Below are 10,593 nucleotides of genomic sequence, written 5' to 3' on the forward strand. Positions count from 1 at the left end.
AGAGGAAGACGTGTTGTTTTTCCTAGAAAGGAGCCTGGTTCTCCCCACCCATAGCTCTTGTCAAGAGATGTGACCAGATGCAACCAGCTGGTTTCTGAGTGAAAAAGGAATGAATGGTGGTTCCACTTGACCTCATCCTGTGCAAAAGGGTTGGCTCCTGGGCTCTGTCTCAACTCTGTCCCTGCTTCCCCCCTAGGGCTGCAGCTCCTCATGGGGATGCTGTCTGAGAAGCCGCTGTCCGGGAGCCCAGCTGAGGTGGCTGCCTGCGAGAGAGTCCAGCAGAAAGCCGCCGTGACGCTTACTCGCCTCAGCCGGGACCCAGAGGTGGCCCGAGAAGCCATACGGCTTGGGTGTAAGTTGAGGGGTTTGTAAGCTACAAGTCTGTCAGTCGGTTGGGTGGGTGGTTCAAAGTGGATAAGTTCTAAAAGTCTGAGGCTGTAGAGAGGGAAGATTTTCGTGTTTTTCCTTTCAAGGCTGGGACAGGGGATGCTTATGGCCTCACAGTCACGCATTTTGTCCACTTAGGGGTCTGGTCCTGGACTAGCCCTAGTGGCAGGGACTGAGGATTACAGGATCCTAGAATCTTAGAACTGGAAGGAACGTAGAACTAGCCTTCTCATTTTATAGATGGTGCTACTATGGCCCAAAGAGAGTCTAAAGTCACATAATGAGCTAGCGACAAGTTTGGTATCAGGACCCAGATCTCTGGATGTCCAACCCCAAGCTTTTCACACTATATCATGCTTTGTTGTTCAGTCATTTTTCAGTAGTGTCTGACTATCCATGACCCCATTTGGGGTCGTCTTGGCAAAGAACCTGGAGTGTGTTGCCTTTTCCTTCTACAGCTCATTTGACAGATGAAGAAACTGAGGCAAACAAGGAAAAGTGACTTGCTTGGGGTCACACAGCTAGTAAGTGTCTGAGGCCAGATGTGAACTCAGGAAGATGAGTCTTCCTGACTCCAGGCCTGTGACTCTATCCACTGCACTACCTAGCCACCACATTAACCATCTCTATTGTATCCCCCAAAATTTCCACATTCTATAAGGATTGACTTGAGGCTCAGTCCTTGGGGTTATGTGTTAGGAATCTTTCCCTTCCAAAGAGGATTCTTTTCCAGCCTGAGTAAAGCTCTGAGGTGTTTATAGGCAGAATCACAGTAAATCAGAGCACCTCTCCTTCCCTGAACTCTCCTCCTCAAACTCCCGATTTTCCATAAATAGCTTAGGTTAATGGATGTTGATGTGTTTGTGTTAGAAAGTCCTTTCTCAGAATAACCTCCACCCCTCCTGCTGCAAGTTTAATCAGGAAATGGTGAACCATCTCACGTACAGGATTTGGACTTTCATGAAACTCTTACTTGGGTATGACTTCTCTTTCAAGTGGAGGGAGTGGCATCCCCGTGAATTGAAAGACTCAGTGACAAATTGTCGATTGTTCAACATTCGTCCATCTCATCCATCCAACAGCCATTTACTATGTACAGAGCACTGTACGTTTACGGGAAAATATGTCCTTGTGTACTCAAGGACTAGGGGATAATGTGGTAGAGAGGAAGAAGAATTCCTGGGCTGCAAGCTGGAGGCCTGGGTTCTGCTCCTTTCTTGGTTACTTGTTTGCTGTGTGACCTTGGGCGAATCTCTTCTCCTTTCTGGGCCTCAGTATCCCCGATTTGTAAAATGCAATGATTGGAGTGGATGATCCCTAAGTATCCATCTAAGAGTTTACAATTCTGATGTGTTTCTTGTAATTTCATTAGTTGATACAGGGGAAACAGCATTGACTTTGTAAGTAAGTAGTCATTTGGACAGTCAGGTGGTGCAGTGGATAAATCTCCAGGTCTAGAGTTAGGAAGATCTGTGTTCAAATCCAGGCTCAGGTGCTTACTAGCTGTGTGACCCTGGGCAAGTCACTTAACCTCTGTTTGCTTCAGTTTCCTCATTTGCAAAATGGGGATAATAATAGTACCTACTTTCCAAAGTTGTTGTGAGGATTAAATGTGATAATATTTGTAAAGTCTGTAGCACAGTGCCTGGGAACATGGTAGGTGCTATATAGATGTTAGCTACAATAATACTAATAATTATTATTAGTAACATCATTAGTCGGAAGATTTGGGTTTGAATCCCAAGTCAGTCTCTTATAGTTATGTGGCTGTAGGAAAGTTCCTTTCCCCTCTCTAAATTTTTGTTTTGTCATCTGTCATAGGACAAAGGGCCCTCAGAGATCAGCTGTTCTAACCCCTTCCCTTGACAGCTGAGGAAAGGGACATGAGGGGGAGAAAGTGACTTGATGACAATCACCAGGAGGGTCAATGGCCAAGCGTGGGAGAAGAATCTAGCTTATGTGACCCCAAGTCTAGTCAACTGTCAAATGAGGAGGGTGGGACCGGATCCAGGACCTTAGCCTTTTTGGGTCATGGGGCCCCTTGGGCAGCGTCTCATGAAGCCTGTGGTCCCCTTCTCAGAATCGTGTTTTTCAATGCATAAAATAAAATACCTAGGATTACAAGAGAAATCAATTATATGGGAAATGCAGTTATCAAAATATTAAACAAAAACCAAAAAACAAACTTGTTTATCCTTCATGAAGAACTCCATGGATTAGATAGTTTCTTCTATTTAAAAATTTTAAATTTATTTTCTTTTTAATTTGTGGAATAAAACAAGCGTTTCCATAACATAGTATAAAATTAGATGGTTTTTAAGGTACCTCCTTCCATCTTTGACACTGTATGGGTCCGTGATTGTATATGCACCTGGTTGGAGGTTCTGGGGGAGGGCACGGGGGACACTTGCAGCTCAGGACGTGAGGCTGACCACTGCTCATTCACCAGGTCAGCTCACGGAAGGCCCGGCTCCTTCTGGAGGAGCTTGAGACGTCAGTGGGAGAACGGGTTTTGGGCTTCACAGGTGTCTTGTGATTGCAGGCATGCCTCGTCTCACGGAGCTTTGCTGGGTCCCAGCTGAGAGGAATAATAGTGACTCGGTGCTCGTAGCATGCCTGGTGAGTTCCCAGCCTCCCCTGCTGCTCAGAAGCTGCACCTTGGGCCAGTCCGCTACCCAGCATCCCTCACCTGGAAAACTCAAGGGTTTGCCTGGATGGCCTTTAAAGTTCCTTCTAATCCTATGCACCCCTCCCTGATTGATTTTTTTTTGACTAGGTGAAGAAGGCCATTCTCTGCCTTATTTCTCACCTAATCTTAATCACTGAATGGGCTTTGCTTCGGACAAACTGAGACCTAGGAAAGACCTTAGCTTAAAAAGGCCAAGGTCTCCCACTGCATCCAGGGCCATCTCCAGGGTCCTGATCTATATCTTATTACTGGACCCAGATGGCTCAGAAAGAGAAAGTAAGGCTGGCCACTTTGCCCATCCGTGCCTTGCTTAAATCCAATTCACTTTCAAGTCCTGATGTCATGGTCCTCTTTGAGAATGAAAGAAAACAACAACAACAATCCCTTCCTATATACAGTAGGGCTTTCAAACTGGGACTTAGTGGGTCTGGGTCTAGCTCAGAGGCCCCAGGGATAGGGAGTGGATGGGGAATTGCGAAGACCTGAGTTCAGATTCTGACTCATACATTTACTACCTACGTGACCCTCGGTGTATAACTTGACTTGCCCCCAGCCTCAGTTTTCTCATCTATAAAATGAGGATGATACTAACACCTGCGTCATAGGGTTGTTGTGAAAATCACATGAGACAATGTTCAAGAAATACCTTGCAAGCCTTAAAGTTCTGGGTAAATATCAGCTAATATTAGCCCTAGCCCTTCCCTGGTTCTGCTTCCTCAATGCTCAAAGGAGACGCTTGATCTAGTTACTTCCTAGTTCTGACATTCTGAGATTCTGGACATTTTAGTGATCTGATCCATGTTCACTGAGGCCCAGAAGGTTTGTCCTTTCTCCCTCTGTCCTGCGTGCGAGAGCCTCCCAGCTAGCTGCGTCTGGGGAGTGAGGCCCCTGGGGTAGCTTGCTCTTGGGGCGGGGTTTGATTTCTTGCCTCTCAGAGACGTGTTCACCATAAGCTCTGGGGCTCCTTCCTTTCAGGGTCCCCTGGTCAATGACCCCACCAGGCAAAGCACTTCTGAGCTGCCTGGAGCCAGCAAGAGGAAAGATGAGGGCTGGTCCAGTCAAGAGAAGGAGCCAGCATCTCTGCTCCAGTGTTCCCTCTTCCAACCCAGTCTGCATACGTTGCCAAATTCATGCTCCTTTTGGACAAAATTTTTAGTTTCAGTTTTGTTTTTATATCACTTTCATTTTTAAGTATACAATTTCCTCCCCATCACCCTTTTCTTACCCGGAGGATCATGCCTTGTGACAAAGAATATAAAAAAAAGAGGAAAAAAATAGTTAAGCAAAAAACTCAGCTCAAAAAAAATTGAGCTGAGTCTGATAGAGTAGATGATATTCCATACTCATGCTTTTTCACCTCCATAAAGAAGGGAGGGACAGGAGGACCTGAGTTCAAATCTGGCCTCAGACACATAACACTTACTAGCTGTGTGACCTTGGGTAAGTCACTTAATCTCATTGCCTAGCCAAAAAAAAAAAAAGGAAAAAGAAAAAAAAGAGAAGGAAGGGAGATACACTTTCCCCTCTCTTTTCCAAAGACAATCTTGGTCATTACAACTAATTAGAGTTCAGTTTCCTTCCCTTTATTCTGTCGTGTCATTGTGCATATTATCTTTCTATATTTCTCCAAGTTCTTAATTATCATTTCATATAATACAGTAGTAGTTTATCACATCTATGTATCACTGTTTGTTCAGCCCTTACCTAGTCAGCGGGCATTGGCTTTGTTTCTACTTCTTTGCTACTACAAAGAGAGTTACTGTGGATATTTTGGTGGGAAGGGGCCAAGTAGCAGAACCCAAGTAGCACTGTGTATGTCTCCTCCTCTCATGGCATTTGGCATATTCCCTCAATAGAATGTAAGCTTCCTGAAGGTAGGGAAGGACTATTTCATCGTTATCCTTGTATCTCCAGCATCTAGCACAGTGCCTGGCATACAGTAGGCACTTAATAAAGGCTTGCTATGTGATTGATGGATTGAAGGAGTCTGGGAGAGAGGAAATGAAGGCCTGAGTTGAGATGGTGGCTGTCAAATCTTTTGAAGTTACCTTGTTCAAAGGCCCTTTTCATCCCCCAAACAACCTAAAGACTGAGTCAGGCCCACTCTTGTAGAAATAATTTCATCATGGCTCCCTTTTTACTGGGTCTCAACTCTGTGCTCTATAGCTAACCTTCCCTACTAGCATTCGCATCTTGGCTTGACTTGGTGAGTGTCTCTTTAAATCTATCTCTATAGTGCTTACCAAACCTAGCTTTGTCTACCCTTTCAACCCAATCAGTGGGCTTTCAAATTAACCCTCCCTGTCTCATACTCATCTACCTTTCTCCTACCCATGATGGTGTTGTTGGTAGGGGACTGGGGTGTCTTTCTTCTTTGCTGTTCTACCCTGTCTTCTGAATTGCTAATAAATATGTATTGATTGATTTTGTTGGAACCCTATTGCCTAATACCTTGGATGTTTTAGGCCAAGGATTGAGTCTTTAAAAACATTGACATCTTTTGTTTTTGCTTCATCATTATTTTCCAACATTCTCCCTTCTTCTTCCTGGAGAGCCATCCCTTATAAGCAAAAATAAAAATTAACCAATGCATTAAACAAATCTCAAATTGTATGAAGTATTCCCTAACTCTGGTCCCATAACTATAGCCTCTGTCAAGAAGGCGAGGAAATGCAGTATTATTTCTCTTTGGAGGGAATGAGTCTTTCTCACCCTCATCCCCTTCCCCACTCAGTACCTGGAACAGAGGCTTGCTGTTGTGGGGCCTTAGTCAGTGTTGTTGAGAGGATGACTGAATGGTGGGTGGTTTGACCAGGGAAGGGGCTCAGACTTCCCCATCGGTAAGGCACAGCTGGGAGACAAGATGGCAACAGGCTTAACCCCTGACTTGGCTCAGCCAGGGACTCTGTCTTGCTTACTAAATCCTTTCCTCTGTTTTTCCTTTTTGAAATTTATCTTTGGAGTTTTCAAATATCATCTCCCTTAGCTGGGCTAAGTAAGGTCGCCTTGTGCAGACTGGATTGATTTTTCTTAATAAAGACTGCCCTGGGTGGTTGATTCTCCAGCTCGATACCTCGGTATTTTCAGCCCTAGAATCAGAGCCATCAGTGACATCCTTTCAGCTCTTCAGACGTCAGAAGAGAAACTCTCTTGAATGTCAAGTAGCTGGGCATGAGGGGGAAGGGGTTTTAGCTAGCTTTGAGGCTAGGTTTGAGATTGGATTGGGGGGTGCTTTCTCCACCCACTTGAGTTGAAGGCTCTGGATCCCCAGGGCTGCTCTCTCTCTCTCTCTCTCTCTCTCTCTCTCTCTCTCTCTCCCCCTCCCTCCCTCCCTCCCTCTGTCTCTGTCTCTTTGTCTCTCTGTCTCTGTCTCTTTGTCTCCCTGTCTCTGTCTCTGTCTCTATCTGTCTCCCTCCAGTAGGGCTATAGTACCAGATGTATACTTTTGTCTGAAGAATCCAGCTCTTCTCTTTGCTACCACTACTCAGGGGCACAGGGTGGTTGGTACTGGTGGTGGTTTTTTTTTCTTTTTTGGTAAGGGAGAGAAGAGGGAAATTTCTCCCATTAGAAAACCCTGGCGCTTGGTTCCATTGATTCTCCCCATTCTTAGGGGTACCATCTTTTCTCTACCTTGTAGTAGATAGAGCATTAAACTTGAAAGACCTGGGTTCAACCTCTATTTCAGATACTTACTAGCTGGGTAGCCTTGGACAGATCACTAGATGTCTCTGTGCCCATTTCCTCATCTGTAAAATGAGGCATTTAGAGTTAACGGTCTCTAAGGGTCCTTCTAGCTCTAAGTACACGGTCCTATGACAGCATAAGTACAACAGCTATATTATATTCTAGGAATCTGGGGGACCTTCCACAGTCTGGTTTTGACCTACTTGGAGTTAGGAAGACCTGAATTCAAATCCAGCCTCAGTTATGTGATCTTGGGCAAACGGCTTACCTTTCTGTTTTCTCATCTGTAAAACGGGAATAACAATAACCTTAAAAGGTCATTGTGAAGGTCAAATGAGATAGCAAAAAATGTTTTGCAAACTTTAAGATGCTATTGCTATTAATGACCCGTTTATCCACCTTTGAGCCAAACTGGACTGTTGGCTTCTCCTCATTCATCAGGCCATCCTCCGTGCCTAGAAGGTACCCTTGCACCCCCAGAGCACTTTGCCAGGATCTCTCCTTTGCCCCCATCACCTCCTACCTTGCACGGTCCTCTTCTGTGGCCGCCTGGATGCTTTGTAAATGTTTACCAGGCTGTACTAGTGTATGTTTGAGAGGTGATGGTAGGCCAAGAGAAGATAATTGTCCCTATTTTCCAGATGAGTAAACTGAGACTCAGAGATGTGAAGGGACTTGGTTTCTGCCACACAGGGGGCAGCTCTGAGATGCAGACCCAGGCCTGCTGATTCCACGTTCATGGCATCCCCCTCCCCCGCCCCGCCATGCCAGGCTGCCTTTCAGACTCCCCCAGGGTCATCGTGAGCATCAAGGGCTTTGCTTTCCTATGGCCCGGTGAGCCTGCTTTCTCAGCATGTGTGTCCACCAAGAGACTGCCTGTCTGACTTGGGCTATGGAAGAGGCCTGCCCCAGGCACCTGCCCGGCGTTTCTCCAGCTATTCTCCTCAATGACCATTTTGGCCCCTTTCCTCCTGCCTCAGTTTCCTTTAGTGAAAACACTGCAGTCATCAAACATTTATTAACTGCTCCCTAACAGGGTTAAAACACTGAGCTAGATTTGAGAATATACATGGAGTTCCTAGCCAAGTAGGGAAATAACACACATGCACCTATAACGCACAGAGTGTTACAGGCTGAGTTCATTAAGAGAGGTTCAAAACTGAATACTGTGTTTCGCTTGGGGTCATAACTATCTATAGGAATCAAGGAATGCTTCACGGAGGAGGTGCTCTTGATTTGAGCCTTAAAGGATGGGCAAAAATTCAACCAGGGGATAGATAATAACTCATATGGATGCAACCTTGTAAGGTTTATAAAATACCTTCCTTAAAATAATTCTGTGTGGTAGATGATAAAAGTAATCCATCCATCCACCCATCCAACCAACCAATCAATCAATCAGTATTTACTGTGTCCCAGACACTGTATAAAGTGCTGGGGACAAAAGTATTCTTATCCCCATCTTATAGAGGAGCAAACTGAAGCCCGGTGAGATGAAATACTTCACCCAAGGTTTCCCATATAGTTGGTGTTAGAATCAGGACTCCAAGCCAGGTCTCTTGACTCCACGACCAGCGTTCTTTCCACAGTGCCAGGGCTGACCACGTCACTCCTCTGCTAAGGAAACTGCGGCCCCTCCTTATTGCTAAAATGAAATACAAAGTCATTTGTCTGGCTTTTAAAGCCCTCCAGAATCCAGCTCTAACTTGACTTTCCAAACTATTCAGATGTATCTCTCCATGATATACACTGTATACCAGCTGGACCGACCTATTTCCTGTTCCCCACACATGACATCTCATCTCTCATCTCCATGCCTTTGCACAGGCTGTGCCCCCCTCCTGGAAGGCTCTTTCTTCTTGCCTCTGCCTCACAGAATCTCTAATTTTCTTTGAATCACAGTTCAGGTGCTCTCTCCTAAAGGTCTTTCCTGATTTCTTTCTCACGAGTGCTCTCCATCCCACTGAAATAATTTTGTTTTTATTTTGTTGTTCTGTAGTTGTTTCCAGTCATGTCCAATTCTTTGTGAACCCCAATCTTTGCAAAGGTACTGAAGTGGTTTGCTACTTCCTTCTCCAGCAAATTTTACAGATGAGGAAAATGAGACAAAAAGGATTAAGTGACTTGCCCAAGGTCACACATCTAGTAAGTGTTTGAGGCCAGATTTCAATTCAAGATATCTTCCTGACTCCAGGTCTGGCACTCTATCCACCTCGCTACCTAGCTGCCCTGCCAATTTTGTATTTCCTTTGTATGTATCTTGTTTTTACTTATTTTTATACAAGTAGTTTCCCCTAGTGCAATATAAATTCCTTCAGAATAGGGATTTTTTTGTTTTTTGTCCTTTATATTCCCAGTACTTAGTCCAGGGTCTGGCACACAGTAGGTATACAATAAGCACTTGTTGAATTGAATTAAATGGAAACCAAGGTCCCTTCTAGCTGAGATAACCCAGGAATCTGGGATGCTTATGGCAATCACAAGAAATAACCCATCAGAATGGACAGTTAGCTGGTTCCTACCATATGTCTCTCTCATCAACCTTGAATTTTTTTCTTTTCTTTTCTGTAAGGCTGCCTTACGCACCCTGGCAGCGGTCTGCCCAGAAGGCCTCCAGGACACTGACTTCCAACAACTTGTCAAGCCTCGACTGGTGGACTCCTTCCTTCTGTGTGCAAACATGGAAGAGAGCTTTGTATGAGAAGGGAAAAGGCAGAAAAGAGGAAGAGGAACCCACTAGCCATCCTCCCATTTGACCAGCATGGTGGAGCCTCCAACCCCCCTGCCCTTCCGCCCCCCCTCCACCACATACACGCATGTTCTGCTATGGCCCTCGGCTTACTATTTATACTAACTTATTATCTGACTAGGAGGATGGTGGGTTAAGTCCAGAGATAACATAACAGGATACCCACCCTGGGCCTCTGTGGTATTTTTTTAAACTTCTATTACTTTTTGGTTGAAGATATTGAATGTTAATAGGCTAGAAAGGATTGTGGATGACTTCACTTTATTTTGCAATTGTGATATTTACAATGTAATCTTGCCACATTTTTTATACTGTAGATCTCGAGTATTTCTGCCACCTGGTAGTTCTGTAGTTTACTGTACTCTTTCTAAAATTTCAGCCATTGTTGAGACTAAATTAAATACAAAGACAGAGTGTTCTGGAGGTAAGGATGTTGGGGAGGGGGGAGATTCTTCTCCATACTCCAAATGGAATAATGGAAATTTTGAACTTGGATTTTCTGATTATAGTACATATAAAGTCTTCAGTTTCACTTCTTTGGGACTGAGGTCTTGCTTAACCTGTGGCTGTGCCATGACAACCTTAGTGTGTATTAGTCTTTGTGAATAATGTATTCTTCCCAGGTAATTGATATATGGACCTCTGAATGATACCTGAAGCAAGCTCAGAAATCTATTTTTCCCCAAGGACTTCTAGAACCTTGAGCTAATATTCAGTAAGGGAAGGAGGTAGAGTCCCAGATGTGATTTTAGAGGATCAGATCTTACCACACGTACGTACGGGGGTTTGTGGGATACATGCAAGGGTGTATTGGAGCCAGCTCGTACTGGCTAGCAAGAGCAGATTGTTAAATTTTCAGTGTGATCATTTTACAATTCAGAGATCAGCTGATGCTACAATTCAGGTCTTAATTATGATATTGTTCATTGTCCAGACTTAAGAAAGCAATGGAGAAAATGTCAATTATTTCAGATTAAATTTAAAAGTGTTGGAGGGTTAATTGTTAAACATTACGTGGAGCCGTTGACTTTGGGATGGAAGCAGAGAAGGTCCAGAAAGTCTTTCTCTTTTCTGTGGCCAACTA

General features: G+C 44.5%; 1 long non-coding RNA gene across 1 annotated transcript; it reads left to right on the forward strand.

The window, feature by feature from the left end:
• The first annotated feature begins 255 nt into the window (after window positions 1-255).
• On the forward strand, window positions 256-9,926 carry LOC114039740. Its single transcript, XR_003568697.1, has 3 exons — window positions 256-352; window positions 2,930-3,006; window positions 9,333-9,926. It is a non-coding gene; the product is annotated as an uncharacterized LOC114039740 (long non-coding RNA).
• The last annotated feature ends 667 nt before the right edge of the window (window positions 9,927-10,593 follow it).

The sequence above is a fragment of the Vombatus ursinus genome, unplaced genomic scaffold (genome assembly GCF_900497805.2).
Source record: "Vombatus ursinus unplaced genomic scaffold, bare-nosed wombat genome assembly UNPS02012265.1, whole genome shotgun sequence".
NCBI classification, from domain to species: Eukaryota; Metazoa; Chordata; class Mammalia; order Diprotodontia; family Vombatidae; genus Vombatus; species Vombatus ursinus.